General features: G+C 38.5%; 1 protein-coding gene and 1 pseudogene across 1 annotated transcript in view; one reads left to right on the forward strand and one right to left on the reverse strand.

Moving 5' to 3' along the window:
• The window catches only part of LOC138755378 (potassium voltage-gated channel subfamily B member 2-like), a 339975-nt gene that overhangs the window by 174684 nt on the left and 146928 nt on the right, over positions 1-18363 (reverse strand). The gene's annotated exons all lie outside the window — the stretch shown is intronic.
• Positions 8583-8683, forward strand: LOC138755991 (U6 spliceosomal RNA; annotated as a pseudogene).

The raw sequence follows: 18363 nt of genomic DNA on the forward strand, positions 1-18363 counted from the left end.
TAATGTCTGTAAAACCATAATTACTGCTTGGTAACGTGTTGTCCTGAAAAAAATTCAAATGTCCCCCAGATTAATTGTTCAAAATATAAAAATTCTTAAATAGCAACAAAATAAATCCAATTAGAAGCAATTCATTCCATTCTTTGGGCCTGCTCCACTATTCAGTAAGATCATATCTAATCTTTTAGATCAGCACTACTTTACTGTACTGTCCATTAATTCTTTAATATTTTCAATACCTAAAATCTAATGCTCTGTATTTTGAATCTATTTAATGACTGAGATTGCATAAATCTCTTGGATAGGGAATCACAAATATTCACTATTCAGACATTTCCTTTTATTTCAGTCCTGATAAGCCAATTGTCTTCGAGACTGTGAACACTGATTGAGACAACCCAGAACAGAGGAAACAAATTATTACAAATATCCTCTCGAGCCCTATATGAATTTTGAATGCATCAATGAAGCAATTCTCATTCTCCCAAACTCATTCTTGTCACAGGGAATAAAAACCCTCCCATTTGAGAGGTGAACTTGGTGAATCTTTGTGCACTTCCTCTATCACGAGTAAATCCTTTCCTGGGTAGGCAAGCCAGTCCTGCTCATAATTTATGAGATTTTATACAGGAAGGACCCGACACAGTTAACTCTAGTTCAAATTAAATCCATGCTGCCCAATTGCACCCAAATGATCTACAACACCCCCCACCCCGGTATGCTTTGAATGGTGGGAGGAGACTCATACAGACGCAGTGAGAACGTAAAAACTCCTTACAGATACCGTGGGATTCAAACCCGTTGTGGTCCCTGGCACTGCAACAGCATTGCGTTAGCCATGCCACTCTGTAACTCCATATTACTGAATATTACTCTAATAAGCAAACTTTATAGCAATAAAGGCTAACAAAATGTTTGCTTTCCTTATTCCTTGTTGTGCAGATGTTAACTTTTCTGTTTCATGTGAAAGGGACTCAAATCCTCTGAACACCAACACGTTTCAATCGATCAATTTAAAATAAGATTTAAAATTTTAGAGGCAAGAATTACTTTGGTTCTCTATTTTTCATTACCAGAATGGATGACTTCACATTCTACCATATTATATTCCCTATGCCATGTTCTCACCCAATTCACTTCATCTGTCAATAAACACTTGAAGGCTCATGCTTCCTCTCATAATCCGAACTATAGAGTGGTGGTGGTGGGTGTGTGTATACCTGATGCAGATTCATCTGCAACATTCAAGCGAATGGAAGGAAGCCTGAAGCATCAGTACTTGGATGGAAGTGGAGTATCTCTTCAGCAAGAAAAGCATCTCATAGAAGCTTCTTATGCCGTCAGCCTTCTCATTGCACAACAGAAGAAACCTCACACAGTTGGAGAGACACTGATCAAGCCATATGTCCTGAGTCTGATTATGCTCAGAGAGAAAAGGGAAACGAACCTGAAATTTCTTCCTTCAAAAAACCCTTCCATCTCCGCTTCAGGATGTTCTTGGTAAAGTCATCAAAATTTTGAACTACATGAAAAGTGGGGCTTTGAACCCTTAGCCGTTCAAACAATTGTGCGAAGATATGGATTCAGAGCACAAGAATCTGCTCTACTACACCAAAGTGCATGAGGCATCAAATGGAAATGTGGTGGGAGTGTTTGAACTATGAGAAGAGTTGCCATTGTACATTTTTTTGCAACTTCAAGAACAAACTGGAAACCTGCTTCAATGAAAAGCTGTGGGTATTTTCCCTTGCCTACCTTGTGGATATTTTTAATCAATTGAACAAAATGAATCTCAGGCTACAAGGCAAGGACACAACTATCATCCAGTTTGTTGGTGCTCTCAATGAATTTACAGAAACGTTTGAAAACTGAAAACGCAAGGCTGAGGGAAGGAACTTTACCATGTTTCATCCTTCAGGAACAAGAGTCTCATTAAAATGGCTTGAGCTTTGATTTTGATTTGGAGTTTTTATGTTCAGAGGATGCTTGCAGTGTTGTTGTTCTTTAAAAATATTAAACAAAATACTGTATAATATTACTGTATATTTCAGTGTATAAGTCCAGTCATGAAACTCCAAAAAAAGCTCAAAAAATGGAGGGGGGGTCAACTTATACACTAGATATACCTTTGAGACCTTAAATTCAGCTCAAAATCCAATCCGCACTGATCCGTCGTATAAATCCACCCTTGAAAAACAAAAAAACCCGACTGACAGATTTTTATTGATATTTTTATTGAAAAAAACAGCACAGTTAGAACTTTTGAAAATCATATTTGTCTGAAAACAACAACACATCTAGAACCCTTCAAAATCACTCTCCCTATCATCGTCTGAGTCAAAGATGGCGGCAAACACATCCATACTCTCACTGTTTAAACAGTCATCATATGGGACCCAGACTGTATCTGATGAGGCAGTTTCAGCTTCAATGACAGTGTCCCACAACAAATCATCTTCCGTTGCATCAATTCCACAAGAGATACTGCAGTTTTAAATGATTTTTTAATCACAGTCTCTACTTTAACTTTGTCCCATGCCTTGAGCACAAAGTTACACAGCACCTCAAGTGATGCATCACGCATTGCCCAGCTTTTTGTAAATGACTTTTCTGTGCTCGACATCCAAATGTTCCTTTACTCATGCACATGGTCTTTGAATAGCTTGTTCAAGCAGACATCGAGAGGTTGCAACATAGATGCAAAATCACCTGGCATGTAAGTATTATGTAGGGCTAATCTATTTTTAATCTCCTCAGTTAAGTGGCTACGAAACACATCTCAGACCAGAAAACTCTGTTCTTGTGTAAATCCCCTGGGCCGCCTATCCCACACATTGTCTATCCATAGTTTTACATCATTTTCATTCATCCATCCTTTTTCATGAACATGTCTAAAAATATCTGCAGGGAATTTCATTTTCAGTTTAATTTTGCATTTGAAGATTGCCAAGGGACTTAACTTAGTCCCATCAGCCATGCTGATCACAGTAAACCTGGTCCTTTCATGGCCTGTACTTCTGGTATGCAGAGTTTTAACACCTTTCCATTTCACTGTTCTATTGCCCATCGTGTCGAAATTGATGGGGGTTTTGTCCAGGGTTCCAATATTTGGTAATGCAAACTGCTGTTTCTGCCAGTTACATATTTAAATTGGTGTAAACTTACAACTTTATGATCAAAATCTTTTGGTATTTGGCATAATACCAGATTTTTCTTGTTCATGAAATGATTGCACCAGCCTGCTGAAGCCTCAAAATCATCAATGAAGTCTGGGTGCGACTTGGTCCACTGCAGTGCAAATGCTCTTATTTTATTTTGGGTGACTTTGTGGCAATCTTGCCTCTGTTCACATCCCCATTCTGCAACGTGATTTTCCAACTCTGGCCAACGAGTGATTCCTTTTCTCAAAGAACATAGCCTTTTTGGTATTTTTCTTAAAGTTTCTTCTTTCTTCCTCCAATCTCTCACCAAGTTCTCGTCCACATCCAATGTTCTCGCAGCTGCTCAGTTGTTGGTTTTCTTGGCCATTTCTATCACTTTCAACTTAAACCTCACTTCATATTTTCGTCGCTGTGTCGATTGTCATTGTGTCGATAGACCCTCCATGAAAGCAATCACTCCAGACAATGCCCAGCAGATCAATCCACGATCTTTGGTGGGGGGAGGGGGGTCGATGTATATGTCAGTCATCGGCACATCTCAGGCATCATGATCTTTGGGTGGGGGGGGACTTGTACGCTGATCAATAGGCCAACTCAGGCATCCAGAAAATTGGGGTCAACTTGTACACTGGATATACCATTAAACCCTTAAAATGAGGTCAACGTACACTGAAATATACAGTAGATAAAGATCTGTTTCTAACAGAGCTACCTTGGCATGTTAAGCTGGAATCCAGGTGGGGCTGAGACCAAAAAAGGTTGAGAACCATTGTCATAGGTAATATGTGTCAGAAATACTCGAACTGTTACCTGATAGCAACTGAAAGGGGATTAGGAAATGACAACCCTGTAACAGCAGCTGGAAAGGGCGGGGGGGGGGGGGTGGGAGTAGAAGAGGGACTGCACATTCAATTAATCTCTATAATGCCAGCTAAGATAGCGCTGGACCCCCTCCACACCTCGGGGACGGAGCCCGTGGGCTGAGATGTGTGGGGAGCGTTATGATGTCATTTCTGGTTTTGGAATGGCTGAACCAGAAGTGACTTAAAAAGTGGTCTAAAAAAGAGATTAAAACTGTTATTTGCTGTTTACAATGCAAGTCAGTGTTTTCCTTCGCTGCTTTGCCTTAAAAGGCGCCACACACACACCACATAAATTATTAGATCTTTGTTGTGGCTAACTTTCCTTGATAGCAGCAATAAGTCATATCACTTCTTTCCTCAAAATCCAAGGCAAAATTAGATTCATAGTGTTTAGATTCAAGTGCTTTGGCTCAACTTGTCCATGCCATTCATAATGCCTATCAAAGCAAATCCCATTTGTAAGTGTTTGACTCATGTCTCTCTAAACATTCCCTATCCATATACTTTTCCAAATGACTTTTAAACATTGCAATTGTACCTGCCTCTACCACTTCATTCCATATACCCTCTCTCTGTCTCTTTGAACAATCCACCCTCTGATTCCCATTAGACTTTATTCTCTCACCTTTCAATCCATGTGTTCTAGTTTTATATTCACCTACCCTGGGAGCATAAAATAAGCCATGATTTTCAATCCTACCATATAATTTTGTAGGTCATTCCTTGACTTCCTTCATACCAGGGAAAATGGTCTTAGGCCAGTGGTTCTCAATCTTTTTCTTTCCACTCGCATACCACTTTAAGTATTCAATATGCCATAGGTGCTCTGTGATTAGTAAGGGATTGCTTAAGATGGTATGTGGGTGGAAAGAAAAAGTTTGAAAACACGGTTTTAATCGTACCTAATTGAGTTGTATGTGCACGGTTTCATAACTGCAAAGGGAAATGGGCCAATTACAATTTTTAATCAAGCAAAATATTTCAGTAACAATTGGGTCTAGAGCAGTGATTCTCAACCTTCCCTTCCCATTCACATCCACCTTAAGCAATCCCTTACAGAGCACTTGTGGCATAGGGATTACTTAGTGGTATGTGAGTGGAAAGAGAAAGAATGAGAACCACTATCTTAGGCTATCCAATCTTTTCTTATAACTTAAGACCTCCAGACCTAGAAACATGAATCTTTTCTGCACACCTTCTAGCTTGATCATATCCTTCCAATACTGTGAGAACCAGAATTGCACACCATACTCTTTACATTGGTAATGGTTCATCTGGAGGTTGTACCTGGTCTTTCTGTAAGTTTCTGAATTACCTAATCTGAACACCACATATCAGGTCTCCAGAATTTCATTCATCCATGGTTCATCCATAGCTTCTAGTTCTGGTTTGCTCTTAGATAGCCTTAGTAGGAACACACTGGTCTACACACGTTCTAATAAAATTGATAACTACTGAGGCATATTAATTCAGGTCTGCTGCCAAATTCTTCAATGTGGCCCAGTCCACCGACTCCATTGTGAATCGAGGGCCTTGCCTCCATGTCTGGACACTGGAAAATTATCCATAAAGATAATGGATAAGTTTAGAATTAATGTTCCTTTTTGCCCACTCACTTAACTTACTTCTCTTTATTCATTTGGGCATTCAATTAGGCAGTATCCATGGAAAGAGACATTGGTTTGTAATTTAAAGACAACGACCCTTTATTAGATACTTTATTTATCTGTGACAAAAATATCAAATGATGAGAGATGCCACAATGTGCCAAATAAGTTGTGGGCACTGAAAAATCACTCTAAGGCATTTATGAAATCAACAACTAAACTTAGCTATCCTGAATAAATACAACATGGGATTTCTATAAACTGAACAGCAATTTGGGTCCACAAATTAGATGTTTTCTCACTTACAGGCAATAACGTTGTCTAACTACCATAGTGTGGAGTTAAAGAATTTGATGAGAATTTATGAACTACCTCTCTTTCCAAAGCCTACTTTAAACAAGGACAATAACTGAGCTAATACTGTATCATACGCCAATGATTGTAAGTTATTGCACTGCAGAATTCTATGGATTAATCAGAAATAATATAAACATAATGAAAATGTCATTTCTCTATTTGTTTTATTACCTATCTTATTAACTATGCAAAGTGGGTAACATGCAATCACCCTTGATTTCTTCTCAGTACTGCAAAGGAATCTGGCATGACACAATACAGCCTTTTGACAAATGAGTTATTCCAAATGTGACTCCAAGTGTTGTAGTGAACTCAATGATGCTATGAAGCAGAAAAATAATAATTGTTTTTTTGAGTCAAAATATATGGCTACATTGTGCTCCAATAAGAGAATCATTAGTGATTACAACTTCATAATGAAAAAAGTTTTTAAATTAAATGTAAGAGGCACTTGCAGCCCTTGAGCCTGTCCTGCCCAATCACATTCTATTGACCCTCAACCCAATAAGTTTTTTGAAGGGTGGGAGGAAACTGGAGCATCTGGAGGAAACCCAATGTTGTCACAGGGAGAATATACGAACTCCTCACAAACAGCGCCAGATTCAAACCCCGGTTGCTGGCGCTGTAATAGCATTGCACTAACCACTACGTTAACCATGCCACCCCTTTTTTGCTACAGAGAAACTATTTTTAACTTTTTTTTCCCTCCAGATTTAAGCATCTGCAGTCTTGTATTTCAACCTATTCGTAACCATCAGGTTGAGGTAGTTTCAAGTTGTATTCTAAAGAGATTGTGAGTACCGTTTATATATTTTTAAGCTACAATCATCTACAGGCATCGCTGAAAGTTATTTGTTCTTGGATGCAGGGCAGAGTTTCAGTTTAAACTTGATAATGCAACAAACAAAAGGCCTATATTTTCCAATCAAAATAAAATTGAGATTAATATGTTTGATTAAATTCTTGGATATATATCTTCTGTTAATGCCATTATAGGTTGATGTGGGAGGCTAACTCATAGTTAGACTCAAATATTCGAAGCGTGGACATTGGTGAAGGAGATGCAAAATTCACCATAGATGGGCAAATTTAACTTTTTAATACATACAGTAAAATCCCCCTTAACCGAAATGCAAGCAACTGGCAGCTTCAAGTAACCATTAAAAAAAATCATGGAAAATAAATAGGTAAAAAAATAAGAAAGTTTAAAATTGGTGCCCCCTACCAGTCAGTTCGCCAATCACGCAACATGCAATCTCAAGTAACCAGCAAATTCACTTATGCTGCATCTACTAATCCCCATAGATGCCGCATATCAGGGGTTTTAATTGTACCATATTAATGATGTGACAACTGTAAATTATCACTTAATATTTCTACCATTGGAAAATCACTATTGCATCAAATTCTGAAATAAAGAAAAGATGCTATAAAAGTTGTGATAAAGTTTGCATTTTGATGATGTCCAGACATTACAGTTACGAGAAAAAGCACCAACAGATTTTGTTTTTATTAAATACAGAATTCCCTAGCTTTAAAACCTGTGTTAGGAAAAACAATATGTTCACTCAGACACTGATTTTTTTTCCAGACAAGCTAAATTAGTAATAAATTAACTATTCAAAGCCACTCCTTAAATGAATTATTCATCAAATTTACAAGAGTTTAGAATAATCTGACAGAACCTGTTGCCATTTGATTAACAGCTGACTGATAGCGATCTATCACAATGAGTATAGGCAAAGTCTCCTCTCAGTGATATCTTTCTCTTTGAAATTGAGCGAGCAAATGTTTCCTTTCTTTGAGTTTCTTAGAAATTCAATGAATTCCCCAGACTGATAAATTTACATGTGATAATAAAGTCTAAATCTCAGGTATACAAAACGTGGATGTTAAAGTTATTGCAACCAAACCACCCAGACCATGTATAACCATATAACCACTTACAGCACAGAACAGGCCAGTTCGGCCCTACTAGTCCATGCCATAACATAAGAAATGAAATCTATTCGAATTGACTTGTTCACTTGAACATTTGTTTGATTTCAATCATTGCCATTTTTTAAGTATATCCTGACGTGTTAAAATAAGACATAAAACTGTACCTCAAACAAATTCAAACAGATATACTTATCAGTTTGACTGATAAAAATTGCCATATGTACTGTACCTTCTCACTGTAATCTCTGAATGAGATTCTGGTATTACCTGACATTAATCATTAATACTACTCATTCCTGACTTGAATAAAATCTGTCTTATATTTTGTGGTTCTGCTGTGTATTTTTGTAACTTCACAGGCAGCACGATTATTAAAGTTGCTTAACTCTCCGTGATGAACTTAGTGAAGACAGAGGGAGTGTTTTTTCCATTACCTAGCAATGTGAAAATTTGGCTTTTAATGCAAATATGACTGTTCACAAGTAACAATGAAAATTTAGCAGTTTGTGTCAGGTAATACAGAAAGCCATTAAAAAAATTTTGCCAGGTAATTATCTTACTGATTTCCTTGAAAAAGCTAATGTGCAGATCAAGAGCTAGTACTAATTTCAATGGTGAATCTTGTGCAAATACGCTATTGCATGCTGGGAGGAGTGCTCGCTTCGGCAGCACATATACTAAAATTGGAACGATACAGAGAAGATTAGCAAGGCCCCTGTGCATGCTGGGAGCAAATGAATTTGATGCAACTTTAACAAGCTAATCATCAATATGCACAGAAAACTCCCATTGGTCTTTCTAATTTTTAAAAAATTTTCACACTATGAACCATATTAACCAAAATACACACAAACATTTCTCTCTTGAATATACTGTCATTTTCTCTCCTTTTCCCCCCTCCCTTCCATCCCACCCCCCTCCCTACCCACTCGACTTTCAACATGTACAATACAATAAACCCATTAAACAATTGAATCACACAATGAAAATAAACAAGAAAATTGTGTCATCTACTTTTACACACTGGGTCAGTTCATTTCGTCTTCTTCTCATTCTATCATTTTGGGGTGGAGGTCCGCGGTAGGCCCTCTCTGTTGTATTCCATGAACGGTTCCCAAATTTGTTCAAATAATGTGATTATTTTTTAAATTATATGTTATTTTTTCCAATGGAATACATTTATTCATTTCTATGTACCATTGCTGTATTCTCAGGCTATCTTCTGATTTCCAAGTTGACATTATACATTTTTTTGCTACAGTTAAGGCTATCATAATAAATCTTTTTTGCGCTTCATCCAGTTTGAGGCCTAATTCTTTACTTCTTATATTACTTAGAAGAAAAATCTCTGGATTTTTTGGTCTATTGCTTTTTGTGCTTTTATTTAATACCTGATTTAGATCTTCCCAAAACTTTCTCACATGCCCAAATTGCATGTACTGTTGTTCCCATTTCCTTCTTACTGTGAAAACATCTATCTGATAATGTTGGATCCCATTTATTTAACTTTTGGGGCATGATATATAGCCTGTGTAACCAATTATATTGTATCATGCGTAACCTCGTGTTTATTATATTTTTCAAAGTTCTGGAGCATAACTTTTCCCATATTTCATTTTTTATTTTTATGTTTAGATCTTGTACCCACTTTTGTTTGGGTTTATAGCTTGATGCATTGTCCTGGCAGAACTCAAGATGGAGTTGAAATGAAGCTGAGTAATTCTGTCAGCACTCACTCGAATATGGGATAGAAACTACCTCATGTTCATTTTAGTTGCTGAAGGAATCATACTGATCTGTGGAGAGAATTATATCAGCTCATTGAATGGTGTAACAATAACTTTGCATTCAGCATTAGCAAAACCAAGGTCTTCAGGAGAAAGTCAAGGAAATGTGGCCTAGTCCTCATCGAGGGCTCAGTAGTAGAGGGTCAAGAACTTCACATTCCTGGGTGTCAACATCTCCGAGGACCTGTTCTGAAGCCTCCACATTGATATAAATAAGGCTCGCGAGTGGCTATACTTCGAGGTTTCTGAGGAGATTCGCTAAGTCAATGAAGACTCATAAAATTCTACAGGTGTACCGTGGAGAGCATTCTGGCTGGTTGCATCTCTGCCTGGTATGGACGCGCCAACTCTGAGAACAAGAATAAACTCCAGAGGGTTGTTAACTTGGTCTGCATCACAGGCACCAGATTTCACTCCATCGAGGACATCTACATGAGGCGGTCTTAAAAAAGCAGCCTCTATCCTCAAAGATCCTCACCACCCAGGCCATGCCCTCTTCACTCTGCTACCATTGGGAAAAAGGTACAGTGCTTCACTCAGCAGCACAAGGGCAGCTTCTTCCCCACTGCCGTCAGATTCCTGAACAATCAATGAACTGAAGACACTGCCTTACTTCTCATGCACTATTATTTTTTTTATCTTAATGTTTTAAGATGGCTTCAATATGAATGTTTGCACCATGATGCTGTTGCAAAACACTGAATTTCATGATTTGTTCATGACAATAAATTTTGATTCTGATTCTGTGCTGGTAACCAAATTTATAAATTTAGTCTTTTTAGGATCCTTCTGATATTATACATTTCCTAAAAAGATATATCTGAAAGTCTTCAGCTCCCAAATGGTCACAAAAAACATGACATTACAACCTAATGAAAAAGAATACATTACTGATGATTCATGCACTGTTTATTTTGGGCTAACAAGCTTCTGGTTTTCTGTGATTATTTGTTGCTATGTGAGTCCTGTGTGCAATATGATCTGAAAACACCATATGTTAATCAGTGTTTTTCAATACATTTTTTATCTACTAAGTAACCATTTGAAATTGTATAAGAGCTAAATTATCTTCCAAAATGGGTGCAAAGACAAATCTGGGGATGTGCAATACCAACTGCACCTCAGTGTTGTACTGCCTTCTCATTGATAATTGCTTTGTGTTAATGCCCATGGTGCTGTTCATTTAGAATGTGTTCTGCATCTGTTGGATCTGCAATGTACCCCCCTTTCTCCCCCAACCCTTCGATTTAAGAAGAGCTGATTGATGTTAATTTCTACTACTATTCATGATATTTTCCAGCTGCAATTGAGAGAGAAGCTATGAAGTTGTAGAGATATCCTGAATTAGTAGGAGGTCAGCATGAAAGTGGTAATAAATATCTGAGGTAGTCAATACTGGAAAATAAACACCTGAAGATTTGATGCAGAGCTGATAAACAATCAAAGCCTTATATGTATGGACAAGATGAATGAAACCCTCTTCAATACCCTATCCAACAAACTGTACAGGCACCCTCAGATAATGCTTACATCACATGTCAATCTATTGATCTTATTAAATGGAGGAGCAAGTATGAATATTTATTGTGTTCTCATTGTTATTGTGATTTGTAATTACACCACTAGGTCACCAGGGGTCATCCCGGTGACCTTGTATATAGAGCAGTCCAGAGCTACAGTCTAGCCTTTCAGGTTCATCTTGCAGATAGACAAGCCCTCTTAGTGTACATATTAGTTTATTAAAGCTGTCTTATACTCACACTGTTGGTGTGGTTATTGTCAGTTCAGTGATGACGATAGAGGAGAGGAAGAAACCTTTCAGGAACTGACATGGTAAAATTACCCTCAGGAGGCTCATTTTCTGTGCTGGGGCCATGGAGAGCCTCTCCACCTTTCAAAGCATCCTTCCACTTCCTCCCCAGGCTACAGATCATAGATAGATTGCCAAGGTGATCACTGTAAGGAAACAAAGTGGCAGCGCTGCAGAGCTGCTGTAATGACATCATTGCTGCTGGTGCAAACCCAGGAAAGTGGGGATGAAGACAGTGCTCCCCCACGGGGTCCTACTGCATAGTCCTGATGCCAATGGCTCCATGCAGGTGCAATACGGCTGAGATTTTTTAAAAAAATCCTGCAACCATGGAGGTCTGTGCCCAAGATGGTGGTGCTGTGCTGGAGAGTGTAGCATGAGGCATTGCAGACTCCTGGGAAGCAGCAGACCAGCACAGAGCACCAGAAATGGGGAAAATACCCCTGTTGAGAAGAAGCAGCATGGGAGAAGACCATACAGGAAAGGTGACCACAGCAGCGGACAAGCAATGTGTTCAGCAGCTGAAGAGCCTACACAGCCTGTGGACGTTTGGCAATGGAGTTGAAGGACTCACATAGGTTGAGGGCTGCTGGCGACTTGCATTTGAAGAACTGTGGGTTACTGAAGACTGGTTCATGGGAACCAGGTATTGCATCCAGGATTTGAGAGGGTGCTGAGGGCAGCCATTGAAGGCTTCTTGATCATATGATATCAGAAGTTTGTATTTGGAGTTGGGGCTGCTAATAGTTTGAACAGGAGTCAGAGTGGCTGCAGAGGCCATGGGGGTGTTGGGGATGAATCCATGGACACTCAATGTCTCTGACGGAACTTTGCTTCTTTCACTCTTATCTTTAGGGGTTCTGTGCATCGTGGTAACTCTTCGTATACCTTATGGCAAACAAAGGTTGAAGTATACATGTATATTATTTTTATTAACGTTACATGACAATAAAAGGATCATGAACCATGAAGTACAAGAGTGATATCTGAAAACCTGAACATTGGGGAGTCTACAATTGCAATAATTTTAAGTGCCTGCAGAAGGAAAAATAACATCTGCCCCTTATACAGTGTATATGCATGTGGATATCTTCTGCAAAGCAACTGTTAATAACAACCTGTGGCATAGATCAACAGTTCTTGAGTGATTCTGAGGCTAGATAGCTGAGATTGACAGTGATCTCAACTGAGAGATATGTATCTAGCTTACTCACAGATCACATGTGCAAGTGTGTTATGAGACGTAAATTTAGAGATAAAGAACAGTAACAGGCTCTTCTGGCCCATGAGCCCACACTGCCCAAATACACCCATGTGATATTGAAGCATAGCCACATGGACATTACTCCTCAGAGTAGATCAGCTATGAAGTCCTTACCTCTAAATTTTGAATGAATAAAGACATTGGAAATGAGCCCATTTATTCTTCTAATAGTATATTAGTCTTCTGCTCACATACACAGTTCTGTCTTCAACATCATTGTTCTTAGCAAACATTCCCAAACTTGAGGGTCTAGGCCTCAGTGCTCTCCCTATGCAACTGTATCCTTGACTTTGTCTTACAAACCACAATTAGTAAAGATTGGTAACATCTCCATGATTGCACTCACACTGACGCTCCTCAAGAATGTGTATTCTATCTCTGTCTACGTATTCTCTCCATCCACAACTGTACAGCTTAAAACTGTTCCAACACCACCTTCAAATTTGCCAAAAATCACAGTAGTGGGAGAAGTATCAAATAATGATGAGATGGAATAAAGGAAAGATATTTGAAATCTAATGGCATGATGCCAAGATAATATCACTTCTCTCAATGTCAATAAGATGAAGGAAATGATTACTGACTTTAGGAGAGGGGGCAGAGTCCACACCCTTGCCCACATTAATTGCGCTGAAGTAGAAAACTTCAATGGAATAATTTCTGAAGAGGAACAAAAATGTTTATGCAACAGTCAACAATGCTTCTACTTTCTCAGGTGACGAAGGAAGTTCAGCATGTCTCTCTTGTCCCTCAATAACTTCTATATGTGCACCATCAAAAGCACACTTGCTGGATGCTCTGCTCAAGATCAGAAGAAACTAATGAATGCGGCTCAAAACAAATGCAAACATCCCTCCCATCCATTAATTCCACCTAATCTCCCATTGCCTAGGAAAGGCTATGTATACAAAATGGTATTTGCAAATTGCAAATTCATTTAAGTGCATAAATGGGTGCTCCTTTTTAGAAAACAGATTGAACAGTCTACACTCACATGGAATATGCTTGAAAATTAAATGTGTATAAATCTTTAACATGTATTCAGCAAGTATATTTAGCGATCAGAGAATGCTGATTAATTCAAGTAAAATTGATTTTATTATTTGTAAAAGCAATATCTTGGATTCAGTGAATAATCCAATATCAAATATAACAAGTGCAGTATGTTACAGTAAGTGCACCCTGGACACTCTCTTCTCCCTCCTCCCATTTGGGAGATGACTCAAGAGTGCACCAACATGCTTAAAGACAGTTTTTCCCCTGCAGCCATCGGACTCCTGAATGAACCCCACTGCAGTGCTCTCATGCTTGGTGCTGACTGCTTGGTGATCTTCCATTTATTTGGAATTTAATACTCTTTAAATTGTGCTCTATGCATGGCTGAGTAATGGCTCCTTTGATCCTTTGGCCCACCTCATAAATGCTAACTTTTTTTGCATGTCCATGCTAATCCCATTTCTCCACATTATGCCCATATCCTTCTTTGCTTCAGTGATTTAATTTCCATAAATCATAGGGATTGTATGTGACTCCACCACTTTATTTTGGCAGCAATGAGATGTTAACTATTCTCTGTGTAAATCCCCTTTCAGCTCTTCCTCTTACTTTTAATACCCTTACCACAGGATAAAGATTCTGACGAATGATCCGATGTATGCTTCTCATAATTTTATATACCACTATCGAGTCACCCATCAGACCCCTTCATTCCAGGGAGGGCAAATCTAATCTATCCAATAATCTCCAATCCAGGTAACATCTTAATAAATCTCCTTTGCTCTCTCTCCAGTAACACATCCTTTCTACAGTGTAGAGATCAAAACAGAATACAATACTCCAAGTGCACTCTAACTGGTATTTTGTAAACCGGTAACATATCATCCCCAAGTTTACATTTTACGCTCTGACCTATGAAGGCAAGCAAGCATGCCAAGTGTCTTCTTTGCCACCCTATCAACCTGTGGTGCCACTTTCAAGGAACAATGATGTCGAAGCCAAGATCCCTCTGTTCATCAGCATTCTTTAGCACCTCACCATTTACTGTATACATTGATAGCTACTTGATTCCCAACATGCATAACATTACACTTTCAAGATTAAATTCTACCTGCCAATGATCCACCCTATTTCCCATTTGATCTGTTATGCTGGAGCCTTAAATCAACATCCTTAGTTTCCACAACTCACTACTGTATATTCACATTCACGTCATTAATGCATGCCATGAACAACAGGGGTCCTAACAAATATACCTGTGGAATACCACGAGATATAGACTTTGAATCCAGAAAGCATCTCCCACCACTTCTCTCTGCCTCATGTCACCAAGCCAATTTGTATCTTTTTAGCCAACTTGCCTTGAATCCCATGTGCCTTAACCTTCTGGATCAGCCTACCATGCAGGACTTTGTCAAATGTCTTACTGAACTGATTTTTAGGCTAACTTCTTCTTGTATCCAATACATTGATCCCTGCATACTTTATTAATAAAGATTTACAACATTATGACAAATTTGACCTGTACCAAAAGTGGGTACAGACAGGTTTAGTTCAGCTCCACTTTCCAAGGACATGGACTTGGTCAGAAATACATTGTGGAACAGCCTTTCTGGTTTTTAAGAAATGTTTGTAAAAGTTAATTATTTTCGACTGTTCAGCTCACAGATACAGGAATGTATCAAATAACTTATTTCTGACACACGAGATAATTCAGTAATATTTGTAGTATTTAATTATTTTCAATCACAGAAAGTTAAATGTGCAGACAAATAAATGCTGGAGGAACCTCACTGTGAATCAGTTCAGAATTCCACCAACTGCAGCTTTTATCTTTTCTGATTTTCTACATAATTGTAAAAGTGTTTGTTTCAATATAGATTTTAATGTCAACAAGATGCTGTGTATATTCAGTCAACAAATAAATTACACCTGTGTTCATCCAATGACTATCATGCAACTCAGTACAATATTGAACTGCAGCCAATTTCTGAAGACTAAACTGCTAAACCACTTCCATCAGTTATACCAAAGCAAATGAGATAAACTTTAATTTCAAAGGAGTATTTTATAGAATTGATCATGGAACTGGAATACCAATGAACCACAAGAAGATTTAATTGTTTAAAATGCATTTATTCTTTTATCACTAAATCTTTTAAAATCAAACTTAATCACCCAGATCATACCTCATGACAGATTTGGACCTGAAGTTCATAGCCCTTGACAACCAAAGATACTGCTTGATGAGAAAAAATAATGTTCACTTTACTTGTTCTTGGATGTTGCACAGTAAAAAAAAAAAAATGGACTTACAAATATGCATGGATTAGCTTTTGATACACAATCTACAACAGTTCTGATCATGGGCTGCATAAAACCCACCAACGATGAAAAAAATTGAGAAATATAAATTTTAAAATCACACTCCTTCTCACTAACATACTGCATTTGTTATAGTTGATATTGCATTATTTACTGAATCCCAAGATATTCATTCTTTTCCTTGATTCTGGTTGAGCCATGTTCCTGATACCCAATCCCAATTACATACTTGATCCATATACCCCATACTAGGCTTTGGCCAATGCATTTTCCTGTACTCCAGCTGAAGATCCAAGCCTGGCCCATGACCCCATTTCCTGGCTCACTACAGATCCCTGATTAGTATTTGTGATGTAGGATGGTGTATAATTAAGGAAAATGGAAATGCATGGAACAGGAATTTTACATTTATCATCAGGGACTATATATGCAGAGAATGATTTTTTACAAAATGGATTTGTGGTTTTGTATTTAAAGAAACCAAATAGGTAACAGCCTATTTTACATCCAGTACTGTGCAGTGAGAAAGGAGTAATTAACAATCTTATTTTGAATTAATCAGCATTCTCTGATAGCCAAATATGTTAAAGATTTATGCACATTTAATTTTCAAGCATATTCCATGTGAGCGTAGACTGTTCAATCTGTTTTCCAAAAAGGACCACCCATTTATGCACTTAAATGGATTTGCAGTTTGCAAATACAATTTTCACTTGTGGTCCAGAATCCATACCATCTTGTGCAAGGTAAGAAATGAAAAAAAGTGTTGGAAATCACGTGTGATTAATATCCCATCAAGCCTCAACGTTTTTCTCCTCTTCATTTCATTTATTGAAATCACCAAAGTTTAAAAGGCCAAGAGAAGGACCCTTTATTTAAATTTAACCGCTAAGCAATTATACTACCATGAGTTGATTTAGTGTACTCATCATGTAGGAGATGAGCCAAAGTCTTTCTCACACCAAAAAACTTTGAGATTTTTCATGAAACAATAGATTTTCTTTTTAATTTGAGAATTGAAGCTGTATTTCTGACCTCAACGTCCAAATGAATTCCACTTCCATTGTTTTGTAACAGGACATCTCTCGGCTAACTATGCATTCTATTACCAATCTCACGGATGACTGGAGATGGAGACATTCCTGGCCTGGGAAACTTTAGCCCTGGGCTCATTTTTTTATTTTTGTAATTATTAGGATTGCTTGCAAAGCCAGGATCTAATATTTCAGATGCCTGCCTAGATTATTGGATTCTGGAAACCAAAGCAGAAACACTGCTTGCTTTGCAGAAAAATAGTATAAGTAGTGCAAGAGTAAGATAGATTTTCGCTTAAGAATTCATGTCAATACTTGTTGATGATATGTGACAGCAAACGAAAATAGAGTATCTACCTCAAAGAGACGCTTATCCTGTTCGGCTCCGAATCATGGGTCCTCTACCGGCACCACCTACGGCTCCTAGAACGCTTCCACCAGCGTTGTCTCCGCTCCATCCTCAACATCCATTGGAGCGCTTTCATCCCTAACGTCGAAGTACTCGAGATGGCAGAGGTCGACAGCATCGAGTCCACGCTGCTGAAGATCCAGCTGCGCTGGACGGGTCACGTCTCCAGAATGGAGGACCATCGCCTTCCCAAGATCGTGTTATATGGCGAGCTCTCCACTGGCCACCGTGACAGAGGTGCAACAAAGAAAAGGTACAAGGACTGCCTAAAGAAATCTCTTGGTGCCTGCCACATTGACCACCGCCAGTGGGCTGATAACGCCTCAAACCGTGCATCTTGGCGCCTCACAGTTTGGCGGGCAGCAACCTCCTTTGAAGAAGACCGCAGAGCCCACCTCACTGACAAAAGGCAAAGGAGGAAAAAACCCAACACCCAACCCCAACCCACCAATTTTCCCCTGCAACCGTGTCTGCCTGTCGCGCATCGGACTTGTCAGCCACAAACGAGCCTGCAGCTGACGTGGTCTTTTTATCCCCTCCATAAATCTTCGTCCGCGAAGCCAAGCCAAAGAAAAAAACCTCAAAGAGAAAATTGTTTTTATATATAGGATAACCCAAGGAAAATACCATTCGCAGTGTTTACGTTCAAGATCAATTCTGTGAACAAAGAATTTGTGAAGAGGATGGAGCAATAATAAAAATAGCTGAAAACAACAAGTTGTTTATGTTTGTATCAATGTCGAATTTATAGAATTGGAATGTGCATAATACAATGAAAAGCAATATGTTATAGGGATAACACAGACATT

Source organism: Narcine bancroftii, chromosome 2 (assembly GCF_036971445.1).
Source record: "Narcine bancroftii isolate sNarBan1 chromosome 2, sNarBan1.hap1, whole genome shotgun sequence".
NCBI lineage: Eukaryota > Metazoa > Chordata > Chondrichthyes > Torpediniformes > Narcinidae > Narcine > Narcine bancroftii.